Raw genomic sequence first — 23684 nt, 5'->3', positions numbered from 1 at the left:
TGGCCGCAGCAGATGGCAATGCTGTGATTGAAAATGAGACAGGTGAAGAACAAGAACCAGAAGCGGACGAGGAGAACGACGATCGACCACCGAACAGAAACAGAGGCCCACGCTCAAGAGTGACGCAAGCCGAATTTTACAGTTCGCGCATATCAGTTCGTGGTGATTTCAACAACGTTTTGGCTGGGGGTCCCGTCACTCAGATGTATTTTGTCGATTCTTACGTCAAGACCGAGGGGAGTCGCCTAGATTGGCTCAGACGAAACCAGAAAGAGCTGCATGTTGAGCGCTACTGCGGCCTGATGGATTACATCAACAATCGAGCAGAGAGAGCAAATTTGGCAGTTGGCTCGATCTACATTCTCCCTTCGTCTTTTATTGGCAGTCCTCGAGCCATGAAACAAAATTACCAAGACGCTATGGCAATTTGTGGAAAATTTGGCAAACCGACTTTTTTTGTGACGTTTACCTGCAATCCCAAGTGGAGGGAAATTGTTGCTAATATCCCAAACTACTTGACGGCTTCCGATCGTCCCGATATGGTCGCAAGAGTATTCCACTTGAAGAAGAAAGAGTTGGTCGACGACATCGAGAAAAAGCAAATATTGGGTTTCGCCGCGGCCAGAATCGAAGTCATCGAATTTCAGAAACGTGGACTGCCTCATTGCCACATGCTGGTGTGGGTCGACAGCCGTGACGCTCCTTCGACACCAGAGGATATGGATAAGACCATCTGCGCTGAAATTCCCGACAAGACACTCTATCCAAGACTTTACGACTCTGTTATGGCTCACATGATTCACGGTCCGTGTGGAGCCATCAACAAAAATTCTCCCTGCATGGATGAAGAGGGCTGCAGTAAAAAGTTCCCCAAAGACTTCAACGAAGAGACTATGATCAATGACAACGGCTATCCGACGTATAAAAGAAGAAACACTGGTGTTGTACATCGTTTGAAAAGGGGGCACACTCACTATGAAGTGGACAACCGATGGGTTGTTCCTTATAACCCTTGGTTGCTACTGAAATATGATTGTCACATCAACATCGAGTATTGCGCCAATATGACCACTGTCAAGTACATCTTCAAGTATGTGTACAAAGGTCACGACTGCAGCAACATTGAAACGAAAACTGGAACGCATCAGCAGGCTGGAGAAGAAAACGAGCAGGTTTTTGTTTGGGACGAAATCTCCACCTTTACGGACACCCGTTACGTCAGCGCGCCAGAAGCCGCCCATAGAATCTTCAAGTTTCCTCTCAGCGATCGTTCTCATACCATCACCCGACTAGCCGTGCATCTGCCTCTTGAACAGTCCGTCTTTTTCCAACCGGGCAACGAGGAACAGGCAGTCATCAATGCCGCGACCAAAGAAACGACGTTAACTGCTTGGTTCATCTTGAATCGGGATAATGAAGAAGCGAGACAGTATTTTTACCGAGAAATTGTCCATCATTTCTGTTTCGTTAGGTCGGGTGAACGTTATTATTGGAAACCACGAAGAAGAAATATTAAAATCATAGGCCGCTTATATACCGTGGGCGTCCGTCAAGTTGAGCGATACTGCCTTCGCTTGCTTCTCATCAACGTCAGAGGATCAACCAGCTTTGAAGATCTCCGCACGGTCAACGGTGTCCTTCTACCGACGTTTAAATCAGCCGCTTCTGCTTTGAATTTGCTGGAGGACGACAGCGTTTGGGAGAAGACCTTGGACGATGCCGCCGCCTTTGAAATGCCGGAGCGATTGAGACAGCTCTTTGTCGATGTCTGCCTCTTTTGCAATCCTACCGACGCTCTTCATCTCTTTGATCGGTCTCTGCCCCACCTTATGGAAGATTTCATTCGAACTGGTCACGATGCGGAAGTCGCCAAAAACTTGACTTTGAAATGGATTCAAGACAAGTTGATTCTCCACAATAGAACAATGGAAGAACTCTCTTTGCCTGTTCCTGACTTTCAGCTTATTCGCCAAATTATTGAAGCTCAACTCGAAGAGAATACTGCAATTACCCGGATAGAAAAGAGACGATTGGGTGAACTGATGGTTACTCAATTGAACGAAGGTCAACGAGCCGCCTATGATCAAGTCATGGCTGCCATCAACGACAACAACAACTCAGTTCCCCATCAGTATTTTTTGGATGGTCCTGGAGGTACTGGCAAGACCTTTTTGTACAACACTCTGATCACCGTACTGCAAGGCCAAGGGAAGACAGTCATCGCCGTCGCTTCTACCGGCATCGCTTCTACGTTGTTGATTGACGGCTCAACATACCATTCCCAATTTAAGATCTACCCTCCAATTACCGAAGTTACCAGATCGAAAATTGTAGATGGAAGCACTCTCGCTAATTTGATTTTAAGTGCCGTTCTCATCATTTCCGACGAAGCCACAATGAAGACAAATCACGCTCTCGACGCTTTTAATTTCCTCTTTCAAAAATTGGAAAAGAAAAATATACCTCATGGTGGAAAAGTCCTTCTTCTTGGTGGTGACTTTCGTCAATGTTTACCAGTCGTCCGACATGGAAACAGGGTGAAGGTGGTGGAAGCTACAATCCGAAATAACGCAACGTGGCCTCTGTTTCGTCATCTTCGTCTAACCCAGAATATGCGTACCGTGGCCGGCAATCAAGACTACGCTGACTGGCTTATTCAGCTTGGAAACGGTACTCTGCCAACGAATCCAAGACTTAACAATCCCGATCTCATCGAAATTCCTGCCGAATTTCTGGACTTTGGACGGAATTTGATTGAGTACGTCTTTGGTGTTCCTTCTCTTCTTTTGGATCCAGAGGTATCTCAGCAGATTTGCAGTCGAGCCATTCTCTGTCCGAAGAACGAAGACTGCCTACGGATCAACAATCAGATCATCAAAGACATGCCTGGAATAGTTCATCAGTACAAAAGCATCGACACGATTGATTCGGACGATCCTGAAGAAATTGCCAATTATCCAACCGAGATTCTCAACACCTTTAATGTGTCCGGAATTCCCACTCATGTTCTCAAGTTGAAAGTGGGAGCCATCATCATTCTGCTCAAGAACATTGATTCGCGTAAGGGTCTCTGCAATGGCACCCGTCTCATCATCAGGGCCCTCAGAGAAAATCTGATCGTTGCAGACATCGCTTCCGGCAAGAACAAGGGTCACACGGTTTACATCCCGCGAATGACGCTGTCGCCCACCGATTCCGATCTTCCTGTCACACTCAAGAGGCTCCAGTTTCCTGTGCTGTTGGCATTTGCCATAACCATCACCAAGTCACAGGGCCAGACTTTTGATCGTGTCGGCATTTTCCTCCCGGAGCCTATCTTTTCTCACGGTCAGCTGTATGTGGCTTTTTCACGTGCAACATCGAAAGAAGGTTCATAAATAATTTTATAGATTTTTGTTTACTTCTTTTACTTAATAGTATTTTTTACATTATTGTTTTTCTATTGGGGAAAAAACCCATAGGAGTGAAAGTCGAAATAGCTGAATCTGCAAAGCAAGGACGGCTTTTCAGAAATCACCTGACAGCCACTGAAGAGGAAAAAGAAAAAGTATTCACCGTCAATATTGTTTACAAAGAAGTCCTTTTGTAAACACATCATCATCACACAGTTAAACGACTTAATCCTTTATACCATTCGTCCGTAGTCAACCCCTGAAAACCTTACTGGATCCCTTTTTCCTTTCTATTCCTTTCTTTCCCAGCTTTTCAAACCCAAGAGGAACTAAATTCCGCCTCGGTCTACGGGCCAAAAAATGGAGCACGGGCATGGCCATGGGGTAGTACCCATGTGCGCTCAACCGTGAATTAATAATATTAAAGTGTATCAATAAATACCAAAAATAATTTAAAAAAAAACAAATTTCAAAATTTTCGCCAATGAAAAATATTTTAACAGTGTTTTACGAGCAATAAACATCAGTAAATGGTGTACTGGTTAGCGTACTTGCTTAAGGACAGTAATGGTAAAAGTTCAAGCCTGGCTGAGAGCCGTTATTTTTTTATATATTCTTCGGATTTCAAAACTGATAGTTTTCAAAGTATCGCACTTATAATGATGATGCCAAGTATTATTTCGCCGTTTATGAACGCTATAGCCACTACACATTTTTTTTATTTATCTGTTAATTAAAAATCGATTGATTGAAACGACCATTCGAACAGTAATTCACCCGCTTTGCTCATGCCGGGCGATTAATACAACCTTAGAATAAACCTTAAACATTGTCCGATAAACAGTCCAACAGATTTGATTACAACGAGCGATGAGTGACATCACTGAAAAAAGATTACGCATCGATGGTTCAAACCCACAGTCGGCTAATATCTTTCTGATGTAAAGAATAGCACGAGTAGCGACCGAATGATGTTTAGCGATCGGTAGCGATTTTAAAAAAATGTCTTCAAATCCAAGGACTTTAATTTTGCTCCAGCTGGGCGATATCCATGACAATATGTAAGTATGCGCTATGCACCTGGTCACGTCGGGACTTTAATAATCATACCGCTGTTGGTGTAGTGGTTAGAGCACTGGGTAGGTGACGCTAAGGTTGGTGGTTCAAACCCACTCTTGGCAAACAACTGTGTAATAATGCAAATATTCTTAAAAACGAATAATTCAAAAACCGATGCAAATAAATCGATTTTGCTCATGATGAGTTGTTACCATCACAATCTGTAAGTATGCGTTAACCTCCTGATCACGTTGGGACTTGATTTCCACCACCGCTGTTGGTGTAGTGGTTATAGCATTGTATTGGTAGTTCAATCATTGATGGTTCAAGCCCACTCTCGATAAACATCTATTACATGTAGAAAATAATCTCTCAATTGAGTAATTCTTATACTGATGCCTATAAATCGATTTTGCTCACGCTGGGCGATAACCATGACTATGTGTGAGTATGCGCTGTCAACTTGGTGACGTCGGGACTGTTGAAGTTAATGAGCACCGCTGTTGGTGTAGTGGTTATAACATTTGATTGATAATACAAAGGATGGTGGTTCAAACCCATTCTCGGAGAACAACTGTCTAATGAATCAATTATTTTCAATATCGATGAATTCACACACCGATGATAATATGTCGATTTTGCTCACGCTGGGCGATAACCATGACTGTGTGTGAGTATGCACTGTCCACTTGGTGACTCCGGGACTGTTGTCACTCATTATCACCGCTGTTGGTGTAGTGGTTAAAACATTGGATTGTTAATACGAAGGTTGATGGTTCAAACCCACTCTGGGCATTTAACTATGTAATGAAACAAATAGTTTTACAATAGAATAATTCTGATACTGATGCCAATTAATCGTTTTGCTCACGCTGGGCGATAACCATGACAATGTGTTAGGTATGCGCAGTCAACTTGGTCACAAAGGGACTTTTAACAAGAATGAGCATCGCTTTTGGTGTAGTGGTTATAACATTGGTTTAATTATTCCAAGTTCAGTGGTTCAAACTCACTCTCGGAAAACAACTGTCTAATGAATCAATTATTTCCAATATCGTTGAATTCAAACAGCGATGATAATAAGTCGATTTTGCTCACACTGGGCGATAACCATGACTATGTGTGAGTATGCGCTGTCCACTTGGTGACGTCGGGACTGTTGACGTTTCTGAGCACCGCTGTTGGTGTAGTGGTTATAACATGGGATTGGTAATACAAAGTAGGTGGATCTCACCCACTGTGGGCAATTAATTGTCTAATGAATAAATTAATACAATAACCGATGAATTCTAACACCATTGTAAATAAAACGCTTTTGCTCTCGCCGGGTGATAAATATTGCAAAGTTAAGTATGCGCTATACATTTGGTCAAGTTGGAAAATCGTCATAAACACTGCTGTTGTTGAAGTGGTTATAGATTTGGATTAGTAAGAAAAAGGTTAATGGAACAAACCCACTTTCAGGCAAATAACAATCGAATGAATAAAATAGTTCCCGGAACGGTGAATGATTACAATGATGCAAAAAAATCGATTTTGTTCTTGCTGGGCGATGAACCTCACGTTGGTAATTTTACCGCCGTAGGCAATTGCTCTTTTGAAAAGTTTGCATAAACAATGAGACTGTTGGTATAGTCAGAATTACTCGAGAAAAAATAACAGGAGATTAAGCAATAAAATGTTAGCAACAGCCATTCGTTTCGGCCCTGAATTTGCTATTTAAGACAGTTTACTGGCTTACGACTATCCATTCGTCGAGCTGATAAGCTTGCTTTTCTATATTCACTCAAAGAATGGTGGTTCAAACCCACTCTTGACAAACAATTGTCTAATGAAGCAAATAGTCTTTATTTCGCTAAATGCAAACTCCGATGTAAATAAAACGCTTTTGCTCACGCTGAGTGATAACTATGACAATATGTAAGTATGCGCTATCCACCTGGTCACCTCGGAAAATGATTTAAATAACGTAGTTGGTGAAGTGGTTATGGCATTGAATAGGTAAATTAAGGGTTGGTGGTTCAAATACACTCTCAGGAAAACAACATTGGAATGAAACAAATAGTTCCAGAAACGATGAATTCTTACACTGATGCAAATAAATCGATTTTGTTCTTGCTGGGCGATGATACTGAAAATTTTAAAGTATGCACTACCCATTAGGTCCCGTCGAGACTTGCATTGAATTATGCTTATTAATATTAATTTAATAATGCACCCATTTTCGTTTATTTTTGCTGACCATGACAATATAGATGTATGCAGAATCCATTTGGTCACATCAAGACTTGCAACCAAACACCGCTGTTGGTGTAGTGGTTATAGCATTGGATTGATAACTCAAAGCGTGGTGGTTCAAACCTACTTTCGGCAAACAACCGTCTAATGAAGCAAATTGTGTCAATATCGATAAAGTTAAACTACGATGATATTGAAACGCTTTTGCTCACGCTGGGTTATAACTATGACATTGTGTAAGTATGCGCTATCCACATAGTCACGTCGGAACTTGCTTACATACACCGCTGATGGTGTAGTGGTTATAGCATTGGATTGGTAATCCAAAGGATGTCGGTTCAAACCCGCTCTCGGCAAAACTATGTATGTAAAAATATGTCATGTAAAAGAATCGCAAGTTGGGTATGAATAAAGATTTGACACTGTAACAGTTTTGTCCGCACATTTAACGACGATTTATAGCAACTCTTGCAACATTCATTCACAACTCCATGGCTCAGTGGTTAGAGTGACGGATTCAGGATTCAGCGGACCAGTGTTCAAATGAAACTCAAGACAGTAACAAGTAAAATGAAGAATACACGGGCAGGTAATCAATAGGTAAGGGATAAATAGATGGGTAAAGTAAAGTGGGAACAAATACAGTAAATATCAATAAATGGCAAGTGGAAGACATCCAAATTCTGAATAAAACACAAGTCCCCGGTACCAAATCCCTAGAAAAATTACAAGTCCAAAAAAACCTAATAACCCCAACGGGCTTACAGAGAAAAACGACAGAGTCCTAAAATGAAACCAAAATATCACGTAAAAAAGTACAAGTCTAAAATCACACCCAAAATACCCAAATACCTGAGATGTGTCAAATCCAACACCACCAAACTCTGAAAAAACCAAGTCCCAAAAATAAACCCAAATGCCACCGATACTTGGTTGCAGCGAAAAAAACAAAGTCCAAAAAAAACACCCAAAAACCGACTGGCTCACGGTGGAAGATGTACAAGTCCATAAATGGATGAAAAAAAAAAGTCCCGGGCAGTAAGGAATTGGGCAGTGGGATTATACGAGTGGCGTTTTGCTGCATGTGTGCTGTGCTGTGCGCTTGGGTGATTGCGTCTAGCAAGGTGGTTCGCCGTCCTTGGACGGGCATCTGGTATACTAGTCTCTTTGCAACAACCCGCGGTGCGTCCCATTCAACCTTGACTTTGTCTGTGAAACTGTTTGTTTGTTTGTTTGTACGTTTGTTTGTTTGTGCATCCCGCTTTGCTGTTTGTCTGTAGCGGCGAGACGCATCCAGGTGCGAAAGATTAGAGTCAAGGCGCATTCATCGTTTAAGGCGCTTCACCCCACTCTCAAACACTCATCCATCTCTCTGCTCTGCTCGGTACTCTCAACTGCATCTCGCAGCTGCCGCTGTACATACCACATGAGCGCCACGAGGGTTCGAACCAAGTGGGGGGTTGGGGGTTGGAGATATTTGTTTTTTCCATTGGTAATTATCACACAATGTCCTCTATTAATTTGTATCGAGTGTTGGGTTTGAACCATGGCTTCGAATACTTGGTGGGTCCGATAGCGTTGCAACACGGTCCTCACCTCATACTCTAACCACTACACTATCAGAACTGATATTCATTCCAAGTTGAAACTCCATACAACTGCTGTCGTTGCGACTTTTGGTGCTTTTATAGTGCGCATCCACACACTACATCAATCCATCCCATGGCTTGCTACCGTATTTCATCGGCGCATGGTATAGTGGTTATAGTGCTCGCTTAGCATGCGAGAGGTCTGAGGTTCGATCCCGGATCAAGTCACATTCAATTTTATTGAACTGAAAGTAATTATTGGAAATTAATGGTCGCTTATCCCGGGGATTGAACCCGAGTCATCTGACATGGTTAGCGAACACTCTAACCACTGGACCACCAATTGATATGTGACTGTTACTTCAACTTCAAGTGACTCGGCACACACACACATGTCATCTATGCGGCTCGCCGTGAAAGACGAGACGCATGCCATCGTCGACTCATGATTCTGCATATAAACCCTGCTATGCTGCTACATTTCATCACCTCATGTTATAGTGGTTAGAGTGCTCGCTTGCAATGCGAGCGGTCCGAGGTTCGATCCCGGATCAAGTCACATTCAATTTTATTGAACTGAAAGTAATTATTGGAAATTAATGGTGGCTTATCCCGGGGATTGAACCCGAGTTCTCTGGCATGGTTAGCGAACGCTCTAACCACTGGACCACCAATTGATATCTGATTGTTACTTCAACTTCAAGTGACTCGGCACACACACACATGTCATCTATGCGGTCGCCGTGAAAGACGAGACGCATGCCATCGTTGACTCATGATACTGCATATAAACCCTGCCATGGTGCTACGTTCCATCAGCTCATGGTATAGTGGTTAGCGTGCTCGCTTGGAATGCGAGAGGTCCGAGGTTCGATCCCGGCTCAAGTCTTCACATTCGATTTTAATGAACTGAAAGTAATTATTTGAAATTAGTGGTCGCTTATCTCGGGGATTGAACCCGAGTCCTCTGTCATGATTAGCGAACGCTTTAACCTATGGACCACCAATTGATATCACATTTTTACTTCAACTTCAAGTGGCTCGACACACACATGTCACACACAGCTATGCGGCTCGCCGTGAGAGACGAGACGCAAGGCATCGTCGACTCAGGATTCTGCATATAACCCTTGCTATGTTAGTACTTATCATCAGCTCATGGTATAGTGGTTAGCGTGCTCGCTTAGCATGCGAAAGGTCCGAGGTTCGAACCCGGCTCAAGACATATTTAATTTTAATGAACTGAAAGTAATTATTGGAAATTAATAGTCGCTTATCCCGGGGATTGAACCCGAGTACTCTGGCATGGTTAGCGAACTCTCTAACCGCTTGACTACCAATTGTTAATTGAATGTTACTTCAACTTCAAGTGTCTCGGCACACACACACATGTCAGCTATGCGGCTCGCCGTGAGAGACGAGACGCATGCCATCGTCGACCCATGATTCAGCATATAAACCCTGCTATGGTGCTTCATTCCATCAGCGCATGGTATAGTGGTTAGCGTGCTCGCTCAGCATACGTGAAGTCCGATGTTCGAACCAGGCTCAAATCACAATTTTTAGTGAAATGAAAGTAATTATTAGAAATTAATGGTCTCTCACACCGGAAATTGAACCCAAATCCTCTGGCATAGTTAGCGAACATTTTAACCACAGGACCACCAATAGATATGTAATTGTTACTTAAACTTCAAGTAGTTTTGAACACACACATACATCAGCTATGTGGCTCGCCATGAGAGACGAGAAGCATTCCGTCGTCGACTCATTATTTTGATTTTGCTCACGCTGGACAGATAATAATAATGCACCCTATTTGTCTCACGACGGGCTGAAAGTAATTCACCCGATATATTGCTACTACCGTGCGATAAATTATTCACCCAGTTTTGCTAGCGCCGGACGGGCTTAAAGCTAAATTGCTCACGCCAGGCTGAAAATAATCAATTCTATGCTGCTCACGCCGGACACGACATAATTCATCCTACGATGCTCACGACGGGCTGACAATAATTCACCCTACATTGTTCACGCCGGACATAAAAACATTCATTGTATTTCGCTATCGGCGGGCTGAAATTTATTCACTCTATTTCGTCCACGGCGGGCTGACCATTATTCACTCTACGATGCTGACGACGGGCAAAAATAATTCATCCCACGTTGCTTACTACGGGATTAAACTAATACACTCTATTTCACTCACACCGGGCGCATAATAATTAACCCTATTTCGCTCAGGGCGGGCTGAAAATAATTCACCCTATATTGCTTACTCTGGGATTAAAATAATTCATCTCACATTAATCATGGCGAACTGAAAATAATTCACTCTATTTCACTCGCGGCGGGTTGAAAATATTTCACTCTATTTCCCTTTTACTGGCTTAAAATTAGTCAACCTAGGTTGATCACGCCGGGCTGGAAATATTTCGCCGTGTGTTGCTCTTGACGGGCTGAAAAAAATTCCCCTTACATTGATTATGACGGGCTGAAAATATTAAACCCTTTGCTGCTCACACCGGGCTGAAAAATATTCACCCTATTTCACTTTCGACGGTCTGAAAAGAATTCACCCTATTTCACTCACAGCGGGCTGAAAATAATTCACTCTATTTCGCTAACGCCGGGCTTAAACTAATTCAATATATTTCGCTCACGACGCGCTGGAAATAATTCAACCTATTTCACTCACAGCGGGTTGAAAATAATTATCCCTATTTCACCCACGACGGGCTTAAAATAATTTACCGTACCTTGCTCACGCCGGGCTTAAAATAATGCACCCTTCTTCGCTTATTTTCGTTGAATATGACAATATAGATGTATGAACTATCCATTTGTTCACATCGAGACGTGAAATGAAATACCGCTGTTGGTGTAGTGGTTATAGCATTGGATAGGCAACTCAAAGAATGGTGTTTCAAACCCACTCTCGACAAAAAACTGTGTAATGAAGCATATTGTCTCAATATCGATGAAGTCCAACTCCGATGTAATTTAAACGCTTTTGCTCACGCTGGGTTATAACTATGACAATGTGTAAGTATGCGCTATCCACATGGTCGCGTCGGAACTTGGTTACATACACCGCTGATGGTGTAGTGGTTATAGCAATGGATAGGTAATCCAAAGGTTGTCGGTTCAAACCCGCTCTCGGCAAAAAACAATAAGTTGCCAAAATATGTCATAAATAAATCGCAAGTTGGGTATGAATAAAGATTTGACACTGTTACAGTTTTGTCCGCACATTAAACGACGATTTATAGCAACTCTTGCAACATTCATTCACAACTCCATGGCTCAGTGGTTAGAGTGACGGATTCAGGATTCAGCGGACCAATGTTCAAATGACACTCAAGATAGTAACAAGTAAAATGAAGAATTCACGGGCAGGTAATCAATAGGTAAGGGATAAATAGATGGGTAAAGTAAAGTGGGAACATATACAGTAAATGTCAATAAATGTTAAGTGGAACACATCCAAATTCTGAATAAAACACAAGTCCCCGTTACCAAATCCCTCGAAAAATTACAAGTCCAAAAAAACCTAACAACCCCAACGGGCTTACAGAGAAAAACGACAGAGTCCTAAAATAACCAAAATATCACGTAAAAAAGTACAAGTCCAAAATCACACCCAAAATACCCAAAATTGTGTCAAGTTCAACACATCCAAACTCTGAAAAAAGCAAGTCCCAAAAATAAACCCAAATGCCACCGATACTTGGTTGCAACGAAAAAAAAACCAAGTCCTCAAAAAAAAACCAAACGACCGACTGGCTCACGGTGGAAGATGTAAAAGTCCATAAATGGATGAAAAAAAAAGTCCCGGGCAGTAAGGAATTGGGCAGTGGGATTATACGAGTGGCGTTTTGCTGCATGTGTGCTGTGCTGTGCGCTTGGGTGATTGCGTCTAGCAAGGTGGTTCGCCGTCCTTGGACGGGCATCTGGTATACTAGTCTCTTTGCGCCAACCCGCGGTACGTCCCATTCAACCTTGACATCGTGTGTGAAACTGTTTGTGTGTTTGTTTGTTTGTTTGTTATCACCAAACATCCAACTTTGGTGTTTGTCTGTAGCGGCGAGACGCATCCAGGTGCGAAAGATTAGAGTCGAGGCGCATACATCGTTAAAGGCGCTTCACATCATCCCTCACACACTCATCCGTCTCTCTCATTGCGCGCTGGTGCCTCTTTGCATCTGTCGCTTCACAGTGTGTGTGTGTGTGTACGCCACCCGGGATCGAACCAAGTGGGGGGTTGGGGGTTGGAGATATTTTTTTTTCCATTGGTAATTATCACACAATGTCCTCTATTAATTTGTATCGAGTGTTGGGTTTGAACCATGGCTTCGAATACTTGGTGGGTCCGATAGCGTTGCAACACGGTCCTCACCTCATACTCTAACCACTACACTATCAGAACTGATATTCATTCCAAGTTGAAACTCTACACAACTGCTGTCGTTGCGACTTTTGGTGCTTTTTAGTGCGCATCCACACACTACATCAATCCATCCAATGGCTTGCTACCGAATCTCATCGGCTCATGGTATAGTCGTTAGCGTGCTCGCTCAGCATGCGAGAGGTCCGAGGTTCGATCCCGGCTCAAGTCATCACATTCGATTTTAATGAACTGAAAGTAATTATTGGAAATTAACGGTCATTTATCCCGGGGATTGAACCCGAGTACTCTGTTATGGTTAGCGAACACTCTAACCACTGGACCACCAATTGATATCTGATGGTTACTTCAACTTCAAGTGGCTCGGCACACACACATACACACATGTCAGCTATGCGGCTCGCCGTGAGAGACGAGCCGCAAGCCATCGTCGACTCATGATTCTGCATTTAACCCTTGCTATGCTGTTTTTTTCCATCAGCTCATGGTATAGTGGTTAGCGTGCTCGCCTTGAATGCGAGAGGTCCGAGGTTCGATCCCGGTTCAAGTCACATTCAATTTTATTGAACTGAAAGTAATTATTGGAAATTAATGGTCACTTATCCCAGGGATTGAACCCGAGTACTCTTGCATGGAGAGCGAACGCTCTAACCACTGGACCACCAATTGACATCAGATTGTTACTCTAATTACAATTGGCTCGGCACACACACATGTCAGCTATGCGGTCGCCGTGAGAGACGAGACGCAAGGCATGGTCGACTCATGATTCTGCATATAACCCCTGCTATACTGCTACTCTCCATCAGCTCATTGTATAGTGGTTAGCGTGCTCGCTTAGTATGCGAAAGGTCCGAAGTTCGATCCCAGATCAAGTCACATTTAATTTTATTGAACTGAAAGCCATAATTGGAAATTAATGTTCGCTTATCCCGGGGATTGAACCCGAGTCCTCTGACATGGTTAGCGACCACTCTAACCACTGAACCACCAAATGATGTATAATAAATACTTCAACTTCAAGTGACTCGGCACACACACACATGTCATCTATGCGGCTCGCCGTATAAGACGAGACGCATTCCGTTGTCGACTCATTATTTTGATTTGGCTCACGCCGGGCAGATAATAATAATGCCTATTTGTCGCACGACGGGCTAAAAGTTATTCACCCTATATATTGCTTCCACTGGGCCATAAATAATTCACCCGTGTTTTACTATTGTTGGACGGATAATGCTTAAACCTTCATTGCTCTCGCCGGGCTGAAAATAATCAACTCTATGCTGCTCACGCCGGACTCGACATAATTCACCCTACAGTGCTTACGACGGGTTTCAAATAATTCAGCCTTCATTGCTCATACCGGGCTTGAAAAAATTCATCCTACTTCTCTCACGGCGGGCTGAAAATAATTCACCCTACATTGGTCACGCCGGGCATAAAAACATTCACTGTATTCCGCTCACGGCGGGCTGAAATTAATTCACCCTATTTCGTCCACGGCGGGCTGACCATTATTCACAATACGATGCTAACGACGGGCAAAAAAAATTCATTTCACGTTGCTTACTACGGGCTAAACATAATAAACTCTATTTCACTCACACCGGGCTGAAAATAATTCACCTTATTTCGCTCAGGCTGGGCTGAAAACAATTCTCTCTATGCTTTTCACGCCGGACTCGACATAATTCACCCTACGATGCTCACGACGGGTTTCAAATAATTCAGCCTACATTGCTCACGCCGGGCATAAAATTCATTGTATTTCGCTATCGGTGGGCTGAAATTAATTCACCCTATTTCGTCCACGGTGGGCTGAACATTATTCACACTACGATGCTTACGACGGGCAAAAAAAAATTCATCATACGTTGCTTACTACGGGCTTAAAATAATACACTCGATTTCACTCACACCGGGCTGCAAATAACTCACCCTATTTCGCTCAGGGCGGGCTGAAAATAATTCGCTCTATGCTGCTTACGCCGGATTTAAAATAATTCACCTTACGTTGCTAATTCTGGGATTACAATAATTCATCTCACATTAATCATGGCGGGCTGAAAATAATTGACTCTATTTCGCTCACGACGGGCTGCAAACAATTCATTCTATTCCGGTTATGACCGGTTGAAAATAAATCACCCTACATTGCTCAGTCAAGGCTTAAAAAAATTCATCCAACGTTAATCACGCCGGGCTCAAAATAATTCACCCTATTTCGCTCAGGACGGGATGAAAATAATTCACCCTATATTGCTTACTCTGGGATTAAAATAATTCATCTCACATTAATCATGGTGGGCTGAAAATAATTCACTCTATTTCACTCGCGGCGGGTTGAAAATATTTCACTCTATTTCCCTTTTACTGGCTTAAAATTAGTCAACCCAGGTTGATCACGCCGGGCTGGAAATATTTCGCCGTGTGTTGCTCTTGACGGGCTGAAAAAAATTCCCCTTACATTGATCATGACGGGCTGAAAATATTAAACCCTTTGCTGCTCACACCGGGCTGAAAAATATTCACCCTATTTCACTTTCGACGGTCTGAAAAGAATTCTTCCTATTTCACTCACAGCGGGCTGAAATAATTCACTCTATTTCGCTAACGCCGGGCTTAAACTAATTCAATATATTTCGCTCACGACGCGCTGGAAATAATTCAACCTATTTCACTCACAGCGGGCTGAAAATAATTATCCTTATTTCACCCACGACGGGCTTAAAATAATTTACCGTACGTTGCTCACGCCGGGCTTAAAATAATGCACCCTTCTTCGCTTATTTTCGTTGAATATGACAATATAGATGTATGAACTATCCATTTGTTCACATCGAGACGTGAAACGAAATACCGCTGTTGGTGTAGTGGTTATAGCATTGGATTGGCAACTCAAAGAATGATGGTTCAAACCCACTCTCGGCAAAAAACTGTGTAATCAAGTAAATTGTCTCAATATCGATAAAGTCCAACTCCGATGTGACATAAAAGCTTTTGCTCACGCTGGGTGATAACTATGACCATGTGTAAGTATGCGCTATCCACCTGGTCACGTCAGAACTTGACTATATACACTACGGTTGGTGTAGTGGTTATAGCAATGGATAGGTAATCCAAAGGTTGTTGGTTCAAACCCGCTCTCGGCAAAAACCAATAAGTTGCCAAAATATGTCATATAAATAAATCGCAAGTTGGGTATGAATACAGATTTGACACTGTTACAGTTTTGTCCGCACATTAAACGACGATTTATAGCAACTCTTGCAACATTCATTCACAACTCCATGGCTCAGTGGTTAGAGTGACGGATTCAGGATTCAGCGGACCAGTGTTCAAATGACACTCAAGACAGTAACAAGTAAAATGAAGAATACACGGGCAGGTAATCAAAAGGTAAGGGATAAATAGATGGTTAAAGTAAAGTGGGTACAAATACAGCAAATGTCAATAAATGTCAAGTGGAACACATCCGAATTCTGAATTAAACACAAGTCCCCGATACCAAATCCCTAGAAAAATTACAAGTCCAAAAACACCTTACAACCCCAACGGGCTAACAGAGAAAAACGACAGAGTCCTTAAATGAAACCAAAATACAACGAAAAAAAGTACAAGTCCAAAATCACACCCAAAATACCCCCAAAAAATGTGTCAAATCCAACACCACCAAACTCTGAAAAATATAAGCCCAAAATAAATCCAAAACTCAACCGATACTTGGTTGCAACGAAAAATACTAAGTCCAAAAAAAACACCCAAAAGACCGACTGGCTCACGGTGGAAGATGTATAAGTCCATAAATGGATGAAAAAAAAAGTCCCGGGCAGTAAGGAATCGGGCAGTGGGATTATACGAGTGGCGTTTTGCTGCATGTGTGCTGTGCTGTGCGCTTGGGTGATTGCGTCTAGCAAGGTGGTTCGCCGTCCTTGGACGGGCATCTCTTTGCAACAACCCGCGGTGCGTCCCATTCAACCTTGACTTTGTCTGTGAAACTGTTTGTTTGTTTGTTTGTACGTTTGTTTGTTTGTGCATCCCGCTTTGCTGTTTGTCTGTAGCGGCGAGACGCATCCAGGTGCGAAAGATTAGAGTCGAGGCGCATTCATCGTTTAAGGCGCTTCACCCCACTCTCAAACACTCATCCATCTCTCTGCTCTGCTCGGTACTCTCAACTGCATCTCGCAGCTGCCGCTGTACATACCACATGAGCGCCACGAGGGTTCGAACCAAGTGGGGGGTTGGGGGTTGGAGATATTTGTTTTTTCCATTGGTAATTATCACACAATGTCCTCTATTAATTTGTATCGAGTGTTGGGTTTGAACCATGGCTTCGAATACTTGGTGGGTCCGATAGCGTTGCAACACGGTCCTCACCTCATACTCTAACCACTACACTATCAGAACTGATATTCAAATCAAGTTGAAACTCCATACAACTGCTGTCGTTGCGACTTTTGGTGCTTTTATCGTGCGCATCCACACACTACATCCATCCATCCCATGGCTTGCTACCGAACCTCATCGGCTCATGGTATAGTGGTTAGAATGCTCGCTTAGCATGCGAGAGGTCCGAGGTTCGATCCCGGCTCAAGTCACCACTTTCGATTTTAATGAACTGAAAGTAATTATTGGAAATTAATGGTCGCTTATCTCGGGGATTGAACCCGAGTTCTCTGGCATGGTAAGCGAACGCTCTAACCACTGGACCACCAATTGATATCACATATTTACTTCAACTTCAAGTGGCTCGACACACACATGTCACACACAGCTATGCAGCTCACCGTGAGAGACGAGACGCATGCCATCGTCGACTCATGATTCTGCATATAAATCCTGCTATGCTGCTACATTCCATCACCTCATTTTATAGTGGTTAGCGTGCTCGCTTGCAATGCGAGAGGTCCGAGGTTCGATCCCGGATCAAGTCACATTTGATTTTAATGAACTGATAGTAATTATTGGAAATTAATTGTCGTTTTTCCCGGGAATTGAACCCGAGTCCTCTGTCATGGTTAAAGAACAATCTAACCACTGGACCACCAATTGATGGAAAATAATTACTTCAACTTCAAGTGACTCGGCACACACACACACACATGTCAGCTATGCGGCTCGCCGTGAGAGACGAGACGCAAGCCGTCATCGACCTTTGTTTCTGCATATAAGCCTTGCTATGCTTTCAATTTTCATCGGCGTATGGTATAGTGGTTAGAGTACTCGCTTAATATGCGAGAGGTCAGAGGTTTGAACCCGGTTTAAATCACATTCGATTTTAATGAAATGAAAGTAATTATTTGAAATTAATGGTCACTTATCCCGGGGATTGAACCCGAGTCCTCTGGCATGGTTAGCGAGCACTCTAACCACTTGACCACCAATTGTTATTTAAATGTTACTTCAATTTCGAGTAGATCGGCACACACACACACATGTCACCTATTCCACTCGCCGTGAGAGACGAGACGCAATCCGTTGTCTACTCATTATTTTGATTTGGCTCACGCCGGGCAGATAATAATAATGCCTATTTGTCGCACGACGGGCTAAAAGTAATTCACCCTATATATTGCTTCCAACGGGCCATAAATAATTCACCCGTGTTTTGCTATTGTTGGACGAATAATGCTGAAACCTACATTTCTCAAGCCGGGTTAAAAATAATTCACCCTACATTGCTCACGCCGGGCATAAAATTCATTGTATTTCGCTATCGGCGGGCTGAAATTAATTCACCCTATTTCGTCCACGGCGGGCTGAACATTATTCACACTACGATGCTAACGAAGGGCAAAAAAAAAATCATCCCACGTTGCTTACTACGGGCTTAAAATAATACACTCGATTTCACTCACGCCGGGCTGAAAATAATTCACCCTATTTCGCTCAGGGCGGGCTGAAAATAAACTCTATGCTGCTCATGCCGGACTTAAAATAATTCACCCTACATTGTTAACTCTGGGATTAAAATAATTCATGTCACATTAATCATGGCGGGCTGAAAATAATCCACTCTATTTCACTCACGGCAGGCTGAAAATATTTCATTCTATTTCCCCTTTACTGGCTGAAAATTAGTCAACCGAAGTTGATCGAGCCGGGATGAAAATATTTCGCCGTGAGTTGCTCTTGACGTGATGAAAATATTAAACCCTTTGCTGCTCAAAGAGGGCTGAAAAATATTCACCCTATTTCACTTTCGACGGCCTGAAAAGAATTTACACCAAGTCTCTCACGACGGGCTGAAAATAGTTTGCTCCATTTCGCTCGCGATGGGCTGAAAAGAATTCACCCTACATCGCTCCCGCCAGGCTAAAAATAATTCACCCTATTTCGCTCACGACGGGCTGCAAATAATTCACTACAAATTGCTCACACCGGACTGCGAATAATTCACTCTATTTCGCTCATGACGGGCTGAAAGTAATTCACCCTATTTCACTCACAGCGGGCTGAAAATAATTCACCCTATTTCACCCATGACGGGCTTAAAATAATTTACCGTACGTTGCTCACGCCGGGCTTTAAATCATGCACCCTTTTTTCCTTCTTTTTGCTGAACATGACAATATAGATGTATGCTCTATCCAATTGGTCACGTCGAGACTTGCAACTGAACACCGCAGTTGGTGTAGTGGTCATAGCATTGGAGTGGTAATTCAAAGTATAGTGGTTCAAATCCCCTCTCGGCAAACTTTGTCTATTGAATCAATTATTCTCAATATCGATAAAGTCAAATTCTGATGTAATTTAAACGCTTTTGCTCACGCTGGGTGATAACTATGACAATGTGTAAGTATGGGCTATCCAACTGTTCACGACGGAACTTGACTACACATACCGCTGTTGGTGTAGTGGTTATGGCATTGGATTGGTATTCTAAAGGGCGATGGTTCAAACCCACTCTCGGCTAAGAAAAAACGAGGCAGTCTAAAAATATCAATCGCAAGTTGGAAATGATACAAGAGTCTCCACTGGACCATAGAACAATACTTACAATTTTGTCGCACATTAAATGACGATTTATAGCAACTCTGGCTACATTCTCTCACAACTCCAAGGCGCAGTGGTTAGAGCGTCGGATTCAAGATTCAGCGGACCAGTGTTCAAATGACACTCCAGACAGTAACCAATAATTGAAGAATATATGGGCAGGTACCCAACGGGTAAGGGATAAATAGATGGGTAAAGTAAAGTGGGAACAAATACAGTAAATATAAATAAATGTCAAGTGAAACACATCTTAATTCTGAAAAAAACACAAGACCCCGGTGCCAAATCCCTCGAAAAATTACAAGTCCAAAAAAACCTTACAACCCTAACGGGCTTACAGAGAAAAACGACAGAGTCCTTAAATGAAACCAAGATATCACGTAAAAAAGTACAAGTCCAAAATCACACCCTAAATACCCAAATAGGAATGTGTCAAATCCAACACCACCAAACTCTGAATAAATATAAGTCCCAAACATAAACCCAAATTCAACCGATACTTGGTTGCAACGAAAAAAAAATAAGTCCAAAAAAAAAATCCAAAAGACCAACTGGCTCACGGTGGAAGATGTAAAAGTCCATAAATGGATGAAAAAAAAAAGTCCCGGACAGTAAGGAATTGGCCAGTGGGATTATACGAGTGGCGTTTTGCTCCATGTTTGCTGTGCTGTGCGCTTGGGTGATTGCGTCTAGCAAGGTGGTTCGCCGTCCTTGGACGGGCATCTGGTATACTAGTCTCTTTGCAACAACCCGCGGTGCGTCCCATTCAACCTTGACTTTGTCTGTGAAACTGTTTGTTTGTTTGTTTGTACGTTTGTTTGTTTGTGCATCCCGCTTTGCTGTTTGTCTGTAGCGGCGAGACGCATCCAGGTGCGAAAGATTAGAGTCGAGGCGCATTCATCGTTTAAGGCGCTTCACCCCACTCTCAAACACTCATCCATCTCTCTGCTCTGCTCGGTACTCTCAACTGCATCTCGCAGCTGCCGCTGTACATACCACATGAGCGCCACGAGGGTTCGAACCAAGTGGGGGGTTGGGGGTTGGAGATATTTGTTTTTTCCATTGGTAATTATCACACAATGTCCTCTATTAATTTGTATCGAGTGTTGGGTTTGAACCATGGCTTCGAATACTTGGTGGGTCCGATAGCGTTGCAACACGGTCCTCACCTCATACTCTAACCACTACACTATCAGAACTGATATTCAAATCAAGTTGAAACTCCATACAACTGCTGTCGTTGCGACTTTTGGTGCTTTTATCGTGCGCATCCACACACTACATCCATCCATCAAATGGCTTGCTACCGAACCTCATCGGCTCATGGTATAGTGGTTAGAGTGCTCGCTTAGCATGCGAGAGGTCCGAGGTTCGATCCCGGCTCAAGTCACCACTTTCGATTTTAATGAACTGAAACTAATTATTGGAAATTAATGGTCGCTTATCTCGGGGATTGAACCCGAGTTCTCTGGCATGGTAAGCGAACGCTCTAACCACTGGACCACCAATTGATATCACATATTTACTTCAACTTCAAGTGGCTCGACACACACATGTCACACACAGCTATGCAGCTCACCGTGAGAGACGAGACGCATGCCATCGTCGACTCATGATTCTGCATATAAACCCTGCTATGCTGCTACATTCCATCACCTCATGTTATAGTGGTTAGCGTGCTCGCTTGCAATGCGAGAGGTCCGAGGTTCGATCCCGGATCAAGTCACATTCAATTTTAATGAACTGAAAGTAATTATTGGAAATTAATAGTCACTCATACCGGGGATTGAACCCGAGTCTTCCTGCGTTGTTAGCAGACAGTCTAACCATTAGACCACCAATTGATGTCCGATATCAACTTCAACTTCAAGTAGCTCGGCACACACTTACACACACACACATGTCACACACAGCTATGCGGCTCGCCGTAGGAGACGAGACGCAAGCCATCGTCGACTCATTATTCTGCATATAACCCATGCTATGCTGCCATATTTCATCGGCTCATGGTATAGTGGTTAGCGTGCTTGCTTAGCATGCGAGAGGTCCGAGGTTCGAACCCGGCTCAAGTCACATTCGATTTTAATGAACTGAAAGTAATTATTTGAAATTAATGGTCACTCATACCGGGGATTGAACCCGAGTCATCTGACATGGTTAGCGAACACTCTAACCACTGGACCACCAATTGATATGTGACTGTTACTTCAACTTCAAGTGACTCGGCACACACACACATGTCATCTATGCGGCTCGCCGTGAAAGACGAGACGCATGCCAACGTCGACTCACGATTCTGCATATAAACCCTGCTATGCTGCCACATTTCATCACCTCATGATATAGTGATTAGCATACTCGCTTAGAATGCTAGAAGTCCGAGGTTCGATCCCGGTTCAAGTGACAATTTTTGATGAATTTTGAAATTTGTTTGTAATTGTTGGAAATCAATGGTCCATTTCTCGGGGTTTGAACCCGAGTACTCTGTCATGATTAGCGAACACTCTAACCACTGGACCACCATTTGATATCTGTTGACCATCGATTGATATGTTATCATCTCATCATACCCAAGTAGATCGCGTTGAGACGAGACGCGTGCCGTCGTTGTTGACCCATAATTATATAACGCATAACAGCTTCACTTGCTTGGACCTATCCTAACTGAAATCGGAAACAGAATTGTCAAATCTTTTACCCTGTCGATTATTTATTTGCCGTACTTTTCCCCACACCTCGATTCCAAAGTTTTCTGTGTAAAAGAATGCGAAGAAGATATTTTTTTGCCAATAGTGTAACACTCAGACTGAAATTCTTATTTTCTGTCTTTTCCTCCAGCAAACTTTTACCTTCCTGAGACTTTGCTGATGAAAAGATTGTGAATAACAATTATTTCCTGAAACTGGACCATCCCAGCATAAATTCTTATTCACAGTCTTTCATGAGCAAACTTTTACTTTACTGTTATTTTGGTGATGATAAGATTGCGAATAAGAAAAATTTCCTAAAACTGGACCATACCACGTTAATCTAACCAAAACAAAACAAAGTGTCGACTGCTATAACCAAAACAAAACAAAGTGTCGACTGCTATTATAGAAAAGTTTGTTGTTTTCAGTTGAAAGAGCTTCTGGGACTTGGCCGCTAGGTGGCACCGGTGAAACGACTTTCTTTCCTTTCAACTCTAAGGAAATTACAAATATATATCAAACTATTAATTACAAGTATAGGAACATTTATTAAGTTAACTAATAATTTTTTGTGCTTTTTTTGCTGCTGATGTAAAAAAATTTACACAGCCGACATAGGAAACCTCGGAGATTCCCGTCCTCTAGATTAAGTAGCCCATGCTCCTCCTTGGCGTCCTTGCTTAGCCGCTACTCCTTGCAGGCTGCAGTGGCAGCAATTTTTTTTGAATTTGTTTTCCCTTAAGTAAGAATGACGACAAGAACCATCGTATTGAAGTTCTATTTAACTAATCGTGTTTTTACGAAGAAACAGATGTACTCATAGCCGTTCCCATATGAACGCTTTATTTTGTGAAATCGAAAGAGATGTTTTAGTAAAGCTTCAAAAACTGATTATGTGATGGACAGTGAAACCGTTCAAGAGAATACTGGCCATACCAGTTCAGTGATACCTGATGGTAATTATTTGTTATACTTTGAGTATTTTATTGTGTTTTGTGTTTATCATTAATCATAACTTTTTTAGATCAGATGCCATTCATCCTGTGAGAGTTCTCTCAAACCAGGTTGATAGCAAGGTTGATAGTCAAATAGTTGAAGAGAACGTGCCAGTTCAGTGATCTCTTGCTGCAGGTAATTATTTGCTACTCTTTTCGAATATATTGTGTCCTGTGTTTATGGTTAATCTTAACTTTTCTTAAATTAGATGCCATATGTCATGTGACAGTTCTCTCAAACCAAGTTGATAGTCAAATAGAAGAAGAGAATACTGGCCGTGCCAGTTCAGTGATCTCTTGCTGCAGGTAATTAT

At 42.6% G+C, this 23684-nt stretch overlaps 1 long non-coding RNA gene across 6 annotated transcripts in view; it reads left to right on the top strand.

Annotated features, from left to right (window-relative positions):
* The window catches only part of LOC124348585, a 107468-nt gene that overhangs the window by 6407 nt on the left and 77377 nt on the right, over nucleotides 1-23684 (top strand). For 5 of the 6 annotated variants that reach the window (XR_006920051.1, XR_006920050.1, XR_006920046.1 and 2 more), the window contains one exon: nucleotides 23400-23506. This is a non-coding gene — a long non-coding RNA (uncharacterized LOC124348585). The remainder of the gene's footprint in view (nucleotides 1-23399; nucleotides 23507-23684) is intronic. The other variant, XR_006920049.1, reaches the window with a different exon arrangement.

This window comes from Daphnia pulicaria, chromosome 7, assembly GCF_021234035.1.
Source record: "Daphnia pulicaria isolate SC F1-1A chromosome 7, SC_F0-13Bv2, whole genome shotgun sequence".
Lineage (NCBI taxonomy): Eukaryota > Metazoa > Arthropoda > Branchiopoda > Diplostraca > Daphniidae > Daphnia > Daphnia pulicaria.
Note: the sequence above shows the minus strand (reverse complement) of the source record. Positions and strands in the feature narration are given on the sequence as shown.